Below are 12,500 nucleotides of genomic sequence, written 5' to 3'. Positions count from 1 at the left end.
CATTGCAAGATAACAAAAAAAAAAAGGCTAAGTTGATAAAGCATTAGAATATTTATCAATGTCGCTATCACAGTACACTTGTTATCATTTACATTGCCTAGAGTCCTAGACCTTTGTGGATTTTGCAGTAGATGACATATATATCCTCATGTTTAAGGTCCATAATGAATAGTCTTATTTAGTATTAAAAGTGATATGCTTTCGTGAAGGATTTGAAAAATAGACTTAGGGTTTTGTGAAGGAGAAATCTACCCCATCTTTAAGTGGATTTTTTTTTCTAGGACACGTTCAATTCTTGGTTTAGATAGCGACCTGTATCTGACCGTGGGTGGTAAACCTTAGTCCAACACTAACTGAAATTGAGATTACTGAGTTGTCTATGAACTCCACACCACAGACTTCCCACAGACCTTTACGAATCGTTTGAATGGAAGGACTGTGACAATATCGTGTTCTGGAAGCGCAAGTGATGTTACGAACAGGTGATATCATCAACAATTCATCAAGTATGCCGATCAGCAGCAACATGCCTCTTCGGTGGAAAATGTAGCTCCGGAAGATGTATATATCAGGAGAATAAAATGGGTAAATATATATATATTTTAGTACAGTGGTATATATAAAGCTCAAAATAAAGTAAATAAAGTAAAAGAATGAAAGACTGATATGAACACAAGCGGGAAACTGGTTTCGGATGCCCCAAAATGGGACTATTTTGCAACCACATTCGCTCACTCGAACCTCAGGAATTTCCTGCCATCATACAAGACAACTTTGTGGTAAGTTTTATAACGATTTTTTACAAATTATTTTTTTTTCAACAATGGTTTGATAAATTACTCTATTTTTTATCACTTTTCTCTGTCAACGTATAATAAGAAATGTACAGTAGACGGGTGAAGGGTAAGCTTGTTCCTAGAGAATGTATGCTCATCATTGATAGTAAAACTATGACTGGTCATGAAAGTTGAGTAATTATTATCATTATTATTATTATTATTATTATCATAAATGCAACTACACCCATGTGCACATCAAACCATGTAGGCCTAATAAGAAATTTACTAACCAAAGCAAGATAGTCTAGTTGTCCTTGTATACCCTAGGTTTGATAGAATAAGATTAAAAAGTAATGTATTTAACCATGATTGATAGCTATGGCCAACTCCCAACAGTCGGGAGATTACAACAATCTAGTGAAAGAGAAAATGGCAAAATTTCAAAGCTCGACGTTAAATATAATGAATATATCACAAAAAAATAAACAGTGCTAAGTTAACAACTGTTTTAGAGAATTAATGTGATAAGTTGCAAACTATACTAAAAAGAAATTTAATTAGGCACATTTGCACTGACTCGCAGGGGTGCCCTTTTAGCTTGGTAAAGTTTCCTACTAGCTGAATGGTTAGAATTATTTAGTCCAACCAATCAGCGAGTAGGAAACCTTTCCGAGCTAAAAGGGCACCTCTGGGAGTCAGTGCAAATGTGCCTCATTGAAAAAAAAGGAGTGTACAGTAGCTGGTCCAGATGAAAGGAGAACAAAGATGATTGCTTTTATAGTTTATTTGAAGTGTATGGTACAAAACTCATTGGAAAGGCAGCGAAAGAGGGAAAGGGGCAATTTATTGAACCATTTGCTTTTAATAGAAGTTACTCAAGCATGCTGGTCTTCTTTGCCACTGTTATCCCTACACTGGGTTCAGCCTGCCCGACCCTACTTGCAGATGGCCACTACACAGCTGGACACAATAAGATCTGTAAATATATACATTGGAAAATATGTAAAGATTACAAAATTGAAGTAAAAGAGTATTTTTATGTTGACCAGGCTAACATGAGTCTTTTTATAGTTTATATTTGACATATCTAGTTTTGACGTTGTTAATAGTTTATGTAGGACATATCTGTTTTGACGTTGTCACTGTTTTTAGAATGATATATTGTTAATTTATTCTCATCATTTATTTATTTCCTTATTTCCTTTCTTCACTGGGCTATTTTTTCCTATTAGAGCCCTTGGGCTTATAGCATCTTGCTTTTCCAACTATTGTTGTAACTTGGATAATAATAATAATAATAATAATAATAATAATAATAATAATAATAATAAGGTATGGAAGCATGAACCAGATCCAATTACATCCAACAGATGCATTACCCTCTTTTATGATAAGATAATCCCGATAGGAAGATATATAGAAGGAGGTGCTATAAGACATGATATTGTGATCTGGAAGAAAGAAGAAAAAAACTGCAAAGATTATAGATGTAATAGTGCCCTGTTATTTTGGCCTTTAGAGCTGAGAGGCAGGAAATAACAAAATATCAAGATTTAAGAATGATCTGAAAAATATTTGGGAACTGAAAAAAAAATAGTAATAATACCTGTGGTGGTGGGGGTAATAGGACATATGAAGAAAACCCTGAGACAGTACCTTCAAGCAATACCAAGTTGCCCAAGCATAAATGAGGTGAATATTGCTGCCATCAAAGGAACGATGACCATCTTAAAAAGAGCCCTCGGATACAAGGCTAGTGGAGTATAGAGGTGCTACTGTAGACCCAAGGTTGGGGTACATTGCATCACTGAGATAAATAGAGCTTTGCATTCATTATGATGAAGAAATAGGCTTATGATACAGAAGTAACGAACTCAGTAATCTGGCAACATAAGAAGTCAATAAAAGTTGTAGGTTCGAATATGTTTTGGTCTAGAAGAGCGAAAGAAAGGGAAGGGAGAGAATGAAGGAGCCGATAACTCATTGCTCAGTACCATGGAGGCAGCTAACGTTATTGAGTGAGATCCCAATATGGAATTTACGCACGTGCCCCCCCCCCCCAAAAAAAAGTGTCCTGCACGTATATTATTATTATTATTATTATTATTATTACTTGCCAAACTACAACCCTAGATGGAAAAGCAAGATGCTATAAGCCCAGGGGCCCCAAAAGGGAAAATAACCCAGTGGGGAAAGGAAACAAGGAAAAATAAAATATATGAACAGTAACATTTAGATAAATATTTCTTATATAAAATATGAGAACTTTAACAAAACAAGGGAACGAGAAATGAGATAGAATAGTGTGCCCGAATGTATCCTCAAGCAAGACAGTGGAAGACCATGGCACAGAGGCTATGGTTTGATTTTGGAGTGTCCTTCTTCCAGAAGAGTTGCTTACCATAGCTAAAGAGTCTCTTCTACCCTTACCAAGAGGGAAGTAGCCAGTGGACAAGATTTTATTTATTGGACATGCTTATTATTATTATTATTATTATTATTATTATTATTACTTGCTAAGCTACAACACTAGTTGGAAAAGCAGGATGCTATAAGCCCAAGGGCTCTAACAGGAAAAATAGTACATTGAGGAAAGGAAACGAGGAAATAAACTACAAGAGAATTAATTAGCAATAAAATCAAACATTCTAAGAACAGTAGCAACATTGAAATAAATCTTTCACGTGTAAAACATAGAAAAAATTAAAAAACAAGAGAAAGTTAAATAAGAGTGTGCCCGAATGTACCTTCAAGAAAGAGAACTCCACCACAAGACAGTGGAAGACCACAGTACTAAACAAAGGTTATGTCACTACTCAAAACCAGAAAACAGTGGTTTGATTTTGGAGTGTCCTTCTCTTAGAAGAGCTACTTCCCATAGCCAAAGAGTCTCTTCTATACTCACCAAGAAGAAAGTAGCCAATGAACAATTACATTACAGTTGTTAACCGGTCGAGCGAAGAAGAATTGTTTGGAATCCCAATGTTGTTAGGTGTATGAGGACAGAAGAGAATGTGGAAATAATAGGTCAGACTATTCGGTGCATGTGTAAGCAAAGGAAAAGGAGTCGTAACCAGAGAGAGGGATCCAATGTAGAACTGCCTGGCCAGTCAAAGCACCCAATGACCCAATAATCCTCTAGCGGTAGTACCTCGACTGTTGGCTGGAGCCCTGGCCAAGCTACCACATATACTATATATATATATATATATATATATATATATATATATATATATATATATATATATGTGTGTGTGTGTGTGTGTGTGTGTGTACACGCCCATGCGCTCTTTGGTAGAACAGAATCATCAGGTACATTTTCCTTGGAAAAACGGTAACGACATCACAATTCCTCGGCAGCGAAAGTCAATGAGAAGTATAGAGAAAGTCATGGCAGAGTATGAGTAGACATAGTCTTGCATTCTTAATCATTTGCAAGCCATGCAACTATAAAGACATTTTGGCAGCTATATGATAACGTCAGATTTCATATTTGCGAGATTTGTATCATAATTTTCTTTTGTCATTCATTTTTTTATATAATATATCATTTTAATCAATGAATCAATATTTCATCTATTAAACAAATCTGGTTTTATACACGTAGTCCCTTTGTTAATTAAATTCATATTTTCTTATGCAATTACGGAATCTATCTAATTATTATTGCTATTATTATAAGCAATCCAAATTGTAAAATAAGAAATATAGAAGTAAAGAATAAACTGAAAGCGAGGAGTAACAAAGAAAAGCAAATGAAGAAAGTATATCGACAACTTCAATGTATTGAACCTCACAAAAGGAAAGGGGGGACTGTCAATAGAATGTCTAGTACTATGTGGCGGTTGACATCGTCTGGACACTGTGGAGAGACTTGAATACAAATGATGGTCAGCTATGAAAGTGTTTTATTATTATTATTATTATTATTATTATTATTATTATTATTATTATTATTATTACTGGCTAGGACACAAACCTAGTTGGAAAAGCAGGATGCTATAACCCGTAGGGCTCCAACAGGGAAAATAGCCCAGTGAGGTAAGGAAATGAGGAATTAGATAAACTAGAAGAGAAGTAATAATAATTAGAATAAAATATTTTTAAATAATTAACAACATTAAATTAGATCTATCATATATAAACTATAAACCACCCCCCCCCCCGAGAAAAAAAAACACGAAGAAGAGAAACAGGATAGAATAGCGTGCCCGAGTTTACCTTCAAGCAAGAGAACTCTAATCCAAGGCAATAGAAGACCATAGTACAGAGGCTTTGGCATTACCCAAGACTAGAGAACAATGGTTTAATTTTGGAGTGTCCTTCTCCTAGAAGAGTTGCTTACCATAGCTAATTTCTCTTCTACCCTTGCCAAGAGAAAAGTATCTACTGAACCATTCAGGGGATACTCAGTGGGCTAATCGAACAAATGTGCCATTAAGTAAGACTAAGATCTGGATAAGAAATTTAATGGGATTTTAGTTCTAATATAAATGTATCTTCACCTAAGGGGTTAACTACTGCACTGTATTTGTTCAGTGGCTTCTTTCCACTTGGTAAGGGTATTATTATTATTATTATTATTATTATTATTATTATTATTATTATCATTATTATTATTATTATTATTATTATTATCATTATTATTATTATTATTATTATTATTATTATTATTATTATTATTATTATTATTATTGAGTTAAAAGTAATGGCTTTTGTACCAAAAGTTTTACTTGTATTTTGTGAGAATATACTTGAAAAGTCTTCCCGATTTTGTCATTCACCCGACTGATGAATTTTTCAAGTCTGCTGGCTGATTGCAGCGCTCTAGAGAAGAGAATTATCCGGAAAATAGAAAAATTGGATAAGAAAATAAACTCTGCCGATGCAGCCATTACTTTTAACTCAACCTGCCTAAAAGAGGGTCTCCTACCACGATATTATCATTATTATTATTATTATTAGCTAAGCTACAACCCTTCTTGGAAAAGCAGTATGCTATAAGCCCAAGGGCTCCAACAGGGAACAATAGCCTGGTAAGGAAAGAAAATAAGGAAATAAATAAACTACAAAAAGAAGTAATGAACAATCAAAATAAATGTTTTTCAAAAACATAATCTTTAGCTATGGTAAGCATCTCTTCTAGGAGAACACTAATATCAAACCATTGTTCTTAAGTCTTGGATAGTACCATAGCCTCTGTACCATGGCCTTCCACTGTCTTAGGGGTAGAGTTCTCTTGCTTGAAGGTACACTCAGGAATGCTATTCAATCTGTTACCTTATTTCCTTTATTCACTGGGTTATTTTCCTTGTTGGAGCCCTTGAGCTTATACCATCCTGCTTTTCCAACTAGGGTGGTCGCTTATCTAATAATAATAATAATAATAATAATAATAATAATAATAATAATAATAGGCAGGTATTTGCTTTTATATCATTATTGAATCTTGAAGTAATATATTGCAAAGATTAGTTGTTGATGCACACATAGTGACTATATTATTATTATTATTATTATTATTATTATTATTATTACTTGCTAAGCTACAACCCTAGTTGGAAAAGCAGGTTGCCATAAGCCCAAGGGCTCCAAGAGGGAAAATTGCCCAGTGAGGAAAGGAAATAAGGAAAAACTACAAGAGACATTTAAGAACAATAATAACATTAAAATAAATTTTTCATAGGAATATAATAACTGGTTTTCCTCGGGAGAGAGTTATTTTTCAATTAATTTTTCTTTATACGCATAATACAGTATATGGTTTGGCTTTGAAAACAAGCTTGTTGTATATGCAGATGATGCTACTCTTTTTCCACCAATTTCATTTCCTGAAGGTAAACGTGTGGTAGCTGAATCCCTTAATAGAGAGCAATACAAAATTGATGCACGGTGCAAATAGCGATTGCTGAAGTTGAACCTTAACAACAATCAAATTCTAAGTGAAAGACAGGGGCTCCTCAACATGTAGATCTTTTATTATTATTATTATTATTATTATTATTATTATTATTATTATTATTATTTGCTATAACCCTAGTTGGAAAAGCAGGATACTATAAACCAAGGGGTCCCAATAGAGAAAATAGCCCAGTGAGGAAAGGAAACAAGGAAAAATAGAATATTTTAAGAACAGTAATAACATTAAAATAAATATTTCCTTTTCATTGATAATATTTCTTTAACTGTACACAACTCGTTTAAAATTCTAGGTGCAATTCTATTTGTAACTTTACTCCTGAAAAACACAACAAGGTCGGTTTCTCTTTCAATTCCACAAAAAATTTCGTATTGTAAAAAGACTAAATGGTTTTATATACATATATATATATATATATATATATATATATATATATATATATATATATATATACTGTATATATGTATATATATATATATATATATATATATATATATATATATATATATATATATATATATATATATATGTGTGTGTAGAAATCACGAAAGCTGACACGTGATGAATATAAAATGTATTATAGCCACGAAAGGAAAATTGAAAAAGACTTGATTGGAGTTAGTACTTTCATCCACTCAAGACATTATCAAACTCAGCAATGAGAATACATATACAAAGACATCGTATTTATACAGAAGGGGATCCAACAGCTGTCAGTTTCTTAGTAATCAAGTCTTTTTCATTTTTCCTTTCGTGGCTATAATACATATATATATATATATATATATATATATATATATATATATATATATATATATATATATATATATATATATATATATACACAGTACATATATATATATATATATATATATATATATATATATATATATATATATATATATATGTGTGTGTGTGTATATATATTTCTGCTTTTATTAGAAAATCTTTAATGTCATTCGAATTATTTTTATTGAATTGGGGATTTAAATCCCTTGGCATTTATGTTTCGAGAATACAGTATGTCAAATCAGGTGTTGAACACTATAATGAACTCAATGGTAGCTTCACTTCTTTCAAATTCATTTGATTATTCTAGATGTTTTATTCCAGGTGTGACCAAGTTGTGGAATGATCTTCCTATTCGGGTAGTTGAATCATAACTTCAAAAGTTCAAATTTGCAGCAAATGCTTTCACGTTGAACAGGCTGACATGAGTCTTTTTATAGTCTATATATGAATTATTTAATTTAATGTTGTTAAATTTTTTTTAAATATTCTATTTTTTATTACTTATATCGTTTATCTATTTCTTTGTTTTCTTTCCTCACTGTGCTATTTTTCCCTGTTGGAGCACTTGGGCTTATAGCATCTTGCTTTTCCAACTAGGGTTTGGCTAATAATAATAATAATAATAGTAATAATAATAATGATGATGATGATTATTATTATTATTATTATTATTATTATTATTATTATTATTGTTATTATTATTTTTCATCTAGGCAGAATGTTAAAGAAATTGCATGTCATGTTTTGAATACTGTCCTCCCGTCTAATCTTCAGATGCTGATTCATTTTAATTCACTGAACAAAACCTTGTGGTCTATTGAATTCCTTATCCCTGATCTGAATATTAATCCCTGGCACCGTCGTTCAGTTAGTTGTTTGCGAATATTACATAAAGATTATTCATAATCTTGACTATTGTTATTATTATCATTATTACTAGCCAAACTACAACCCTAGACGGAAAAGCAATATTCTATAAGCCCAAGGGCTCCAATAGGGAAAAATAGCCTAGTGAGGAAAGGAAATAAGGAAATAAATAAATGATGATAACAAATTAACAATAAATCATTCTAAAATCAGTAACAACGTCAAAATAGATATGTCATATATAAACTATTAATAACGTCAAAAACAGATATGTCATATATAAACTATAAAAAGACTCATGTCAGCCTGGTCAACATGGAAATATTTGCTCCAACTTTGAACTTTTGAAGTTCTACTGATTCAACTACCCGATTAGGAAGATCATTTCACAACTTGGTAACAGGTGGAATAAAACTTCTAGAATACTGTGTAGTATTGAGCCTCATGATGGAGAAGGCCTGGCTATTAGAATTAACTGCCTGCCTATTATTACGAACAGGATAGAATTGTCCAGAGAGATCTGAATATAAAGGATGGTCAGATCTTCCCAGACTGTATCGTCCAGGACTAGATAATTTGTTAACTCTAACAGTTTTGCTTCCCCCATCAATCTATATAGTTCAGTATTATATATCCAATTAATTCTAACAGTTTTACCTTCACCATAAGGTTCAATACTAAACACCATTCTATAGGTTTTATTCTAGCTGTGGCGATATTGTGAAATGAGTTGCGCAATCTGGTTGTTGAGTGTGAGGGACCTGATTAATTGAAACTTGTTACAAATGCTTTTCTGTTGAATCTTCATCATCATCTCTTCCTACGCCTATAGACACAAGGGCCTCGGTTAGATTTTGTCACTCGTCTCTTTCTCTTGCTTTTAATCGAATACTCCTCCATTCATCATCTCCTACTTCACACTTCATAGTCTCAGCCATGTAGACCTGGGTCTTCCAACTCTTCTAGTGCCTTGTGGAGCCCAGCTGAACGTTTGGTGAACTAATCTCTTTTGGGGAGTGTCAAGAGCACTGTTGAATAGGTTGACATAAGTCTAGTTTCATAGTTTATATATAACTGATCTATCCAACGCTGTTACTCATCTTGATGCATTTTATAATTTATTAGCGATTCTCTATTATATCCAGACTGGGCTCCTTTCCCAGTTGAACTCCTTGGTCTTGTAATATTCTAATTTTCCAATTAGGAAGATGCAAGTCAGCTGCTAAAGATCAAACCACAGAACGCTTGGAAAACAAGGAGAATAACGTGATTTTTACCATTTATCCGTGGTTAAACGGTTACCTAAAGAATTTCAATGAGCTCTCTATTTTTTTTAAAGAAAATTGGCCGTATGGTATGATTCGTAGAATTCTAGATAAGTTGCATATTGGTAACAGATCTGGATGGGGCTAATATAATGCCCTAGACCTACCAATAGTCATACCTTGATTTGTTAAAGAGTGAACTACGGAGGCTTCAAAGCACACACACACACACACACACACACACACATATATATATATATATATATATATATATATATATATATATATATATTTATATATATATATATGTATATATAAGTGTGTGTTTGTGTGTTTGTTGTGAGTGTGTGCGTGTGTGTGTGTGTAAAAGAGTAATGAAGATCTGCTGTCACGTGGCTAAAAGACAGGGCTAAGAACAGGAGTTCTCTGTATATTTTCCTACTAATTAAGCGTTAAGTTCTGAGACCATTAATCCGCACCCTGTTAATCTGTCACTAAATGTAAAATAATTTTACACCAAAAAAGGCTATATTGAGCACTTCTGCTCTTATTACACATGTGTATTTATGGTCGAACGCTAACCTCTACAAATCCACCGTCCATCACATCAAAGCCTCTTGTGACACTTGTTTAGGCAAGGTCCATGAACACCTGTAGTTTTCATGAGCTACCTATCTTATCCTTGTTTAGGTTGAACCACCTTCGGTAGTATGACAAACCAAGAGAGGTAAAGGGAGGCAGTGCTGTTCTCATGACAGGACCTCGAGGCTTTGATCGTCTTTTGGAACCTCGACATCCCTCAGCAACCCCATCCCCCACCCCCGGCATATTTCACGCTCCCTTTTCGTTCAAATTATTACATAATATCACAACTTAAGTAAATAATCCATAGTTTTAAATTTAACACTAAAAGAAAAAAAAGTTGCAAAGGCCCTGTTCTTGATGGGACCCAAGGTTTCTGCCAGGTCATCATCATCATCTCCTCCTATGCCTATTGACGCAAAGGGCCTCGGTTAGATTTCGCCAGTCCTTTCTATATTGAACTTTTAAATCAATACTTCGCCATTCATCATTTCCTACTTCACACTTCATAGCCCTCAGCCATGTAGGCCTGGTTCTTCCAACTCTTCTAATGCTTGTGGAGACCAGTTTAAAGTTTAGTGAACTAATTTCTCTTGGGAAGTGCGAAGAGCATTGTACCAACCGTGTGTCACACGATCGTACATAATTCATTTTGTATAATATTATGCTTGTATCTTCGCTCTTCCCTCGCACTAAAAAGAACCAGAATAAACATGTCTGCGTTTCTCCTATGTAACATTGTCTGTTTCTCGAACATGTAATTTCCTGTTGCCTTGAGGTTTTGCATTTAAAGGAGAGTGTTCTATAATAAATTAACTCAGTTGCTTTACACTGCCTTTGAGTTCACAACCTTCTCTCGGCCCCTCACAGCATGCCCAAACCCATCTCTATCTACCCCTCACCATGATCTCATCCACATATGGCACTTGATTAATCTCTCTAATTGTTTCATATCTAATCCTGTCCTGCCACTTAACTCCCAATATTCTTCTGAGGGCTTTGTTCTCAAATCTACAAAATCTGTTGGATATTGTTTCATTGTCATACCACGACTTTTATATGTAATTTCAGGCGATTTGATTTCCAAATTTTACATAACCTAGCCATTGTCTGATTTTCTTTTTTCAAGCTTTCATTAAACTCCAATTCTGAAGATCCTATATTAGAGATCATAGTTCATACTTAAATGATTCTACCTCATTAATCTTTTCTCCTTCCAATGATATTTCATCTTCCATTGCATATTCCGTTCTCATCATCTCTCTTTCTTCTATTTATTCTCTGACATTTCATGGATTCTGGTAAGCAAGCATTGCAAATCCTGTGGTGTTCTGCTAATAAGGGCAGCGCCATCAGCATACTCTAGGTCAGCTAATTTCCTATTATCAATCCAGTCTATGCATTACAAAATCCACGAGGAGGATAAACAGTATAGGTGACAACACATTCCCATGGAGTACTCCACTGTTCACTGGAAAGTCGTTTTATAGGGCTCCATTAACATTAACTTTGCACTTGCTATGCCAGTGAAGTGACTGAATCAAATTTACATATTTAAGAGGACCTCCACTAAATTAGCTTACTGTATATTCTACCAGGACAGCTTTCAAACACTGGTATCCAAGTTAGGTATCGACAAGTGCGCCTATTTGTTTGAGGTAAGCCATTTTAACCTCTGAATTTTGGTCGACCACAAATCATTGATACTTCCCCGTGGGTGGAGGTTCTTTAGAACAGGGTGAATTAATTCATTACTTTAGCGATTGTTTAACAAGGATGTACACTGTGATTAATCTTACCATCAAATGGTACTGCAATATCAAACGTGCTTTAAAATGCTGTACAAAAGTAAAAATACTTCCACTTCATGAAGTATGTTTTCAAAATCTTACTATAGGAAATTGAAATTATCCAATAATCATCATCATCTCCTCCTACGCCTATTGACGCAAAGGGCCTCGGTTAGATTTCGCCAGTCGACTCTATCTTGAGCTTTTAAATCAATACTTCTCCATTCATCTACTTCGCCGCTTCATAGTCCTCAATATATACTGAAATGAAAAAAAAAAAGGGGGAATTAGAGGACAATGAAAGAAACTCCATCGTTACTTATTCTAAATTTCTATAAGAGAAAACAACATGACATTTTCTTAACTATAAAATGGAAATAAGATTGTCAGAAATTAGAGAAAAACAAGAGGGGGCAGACCACCGCTCCTCGCAACCATATTAGAAATCTATCCACCTGTAAATATTTGACACGTCTGATTGACAACTAAGCACATACCTCATCCA

General features: G+C 33.9%; 1 protein-coding gene across 1 annotated transcript in view; it reads left to right on the top strand.

Moving 5' to 3' along the window:
- Window positions 1-387: 387 nt before the first annotated feature.
- Window positions 388-12,500, top strand: part of LOC137627670 (nuclear pore complex protein Nup153-like) — an 81,157-nt gene continuing 69,044 nt past the window's right edge. The window contains exon 1 of the mRNA XM_068358857.1: window positions 388-585. The gene's annotated coding sequence lies outside the window, so the exon portion shown is untranslated. The remainder of the gene's footprint in view (window positions 586-12,500) is intronic.

Source organism: Palaemon carinicauda, chromosome 35 (genome assembly GCF_036898095.1).
Source record: "Palaemon carinicauda isolate YSFRI2023 chromosome 35, ASM3689809v2, whole genome shotgun sequence".
NCBI lineage: Eukaryota > Metazoa > Arthropoda > Malacostraca > Decapoda > Palaemonidae > Palaemon > Palaemon carinicauda.
This window is presented reverse-complemented; position numbering and strand designations above follow the sequence as displayed.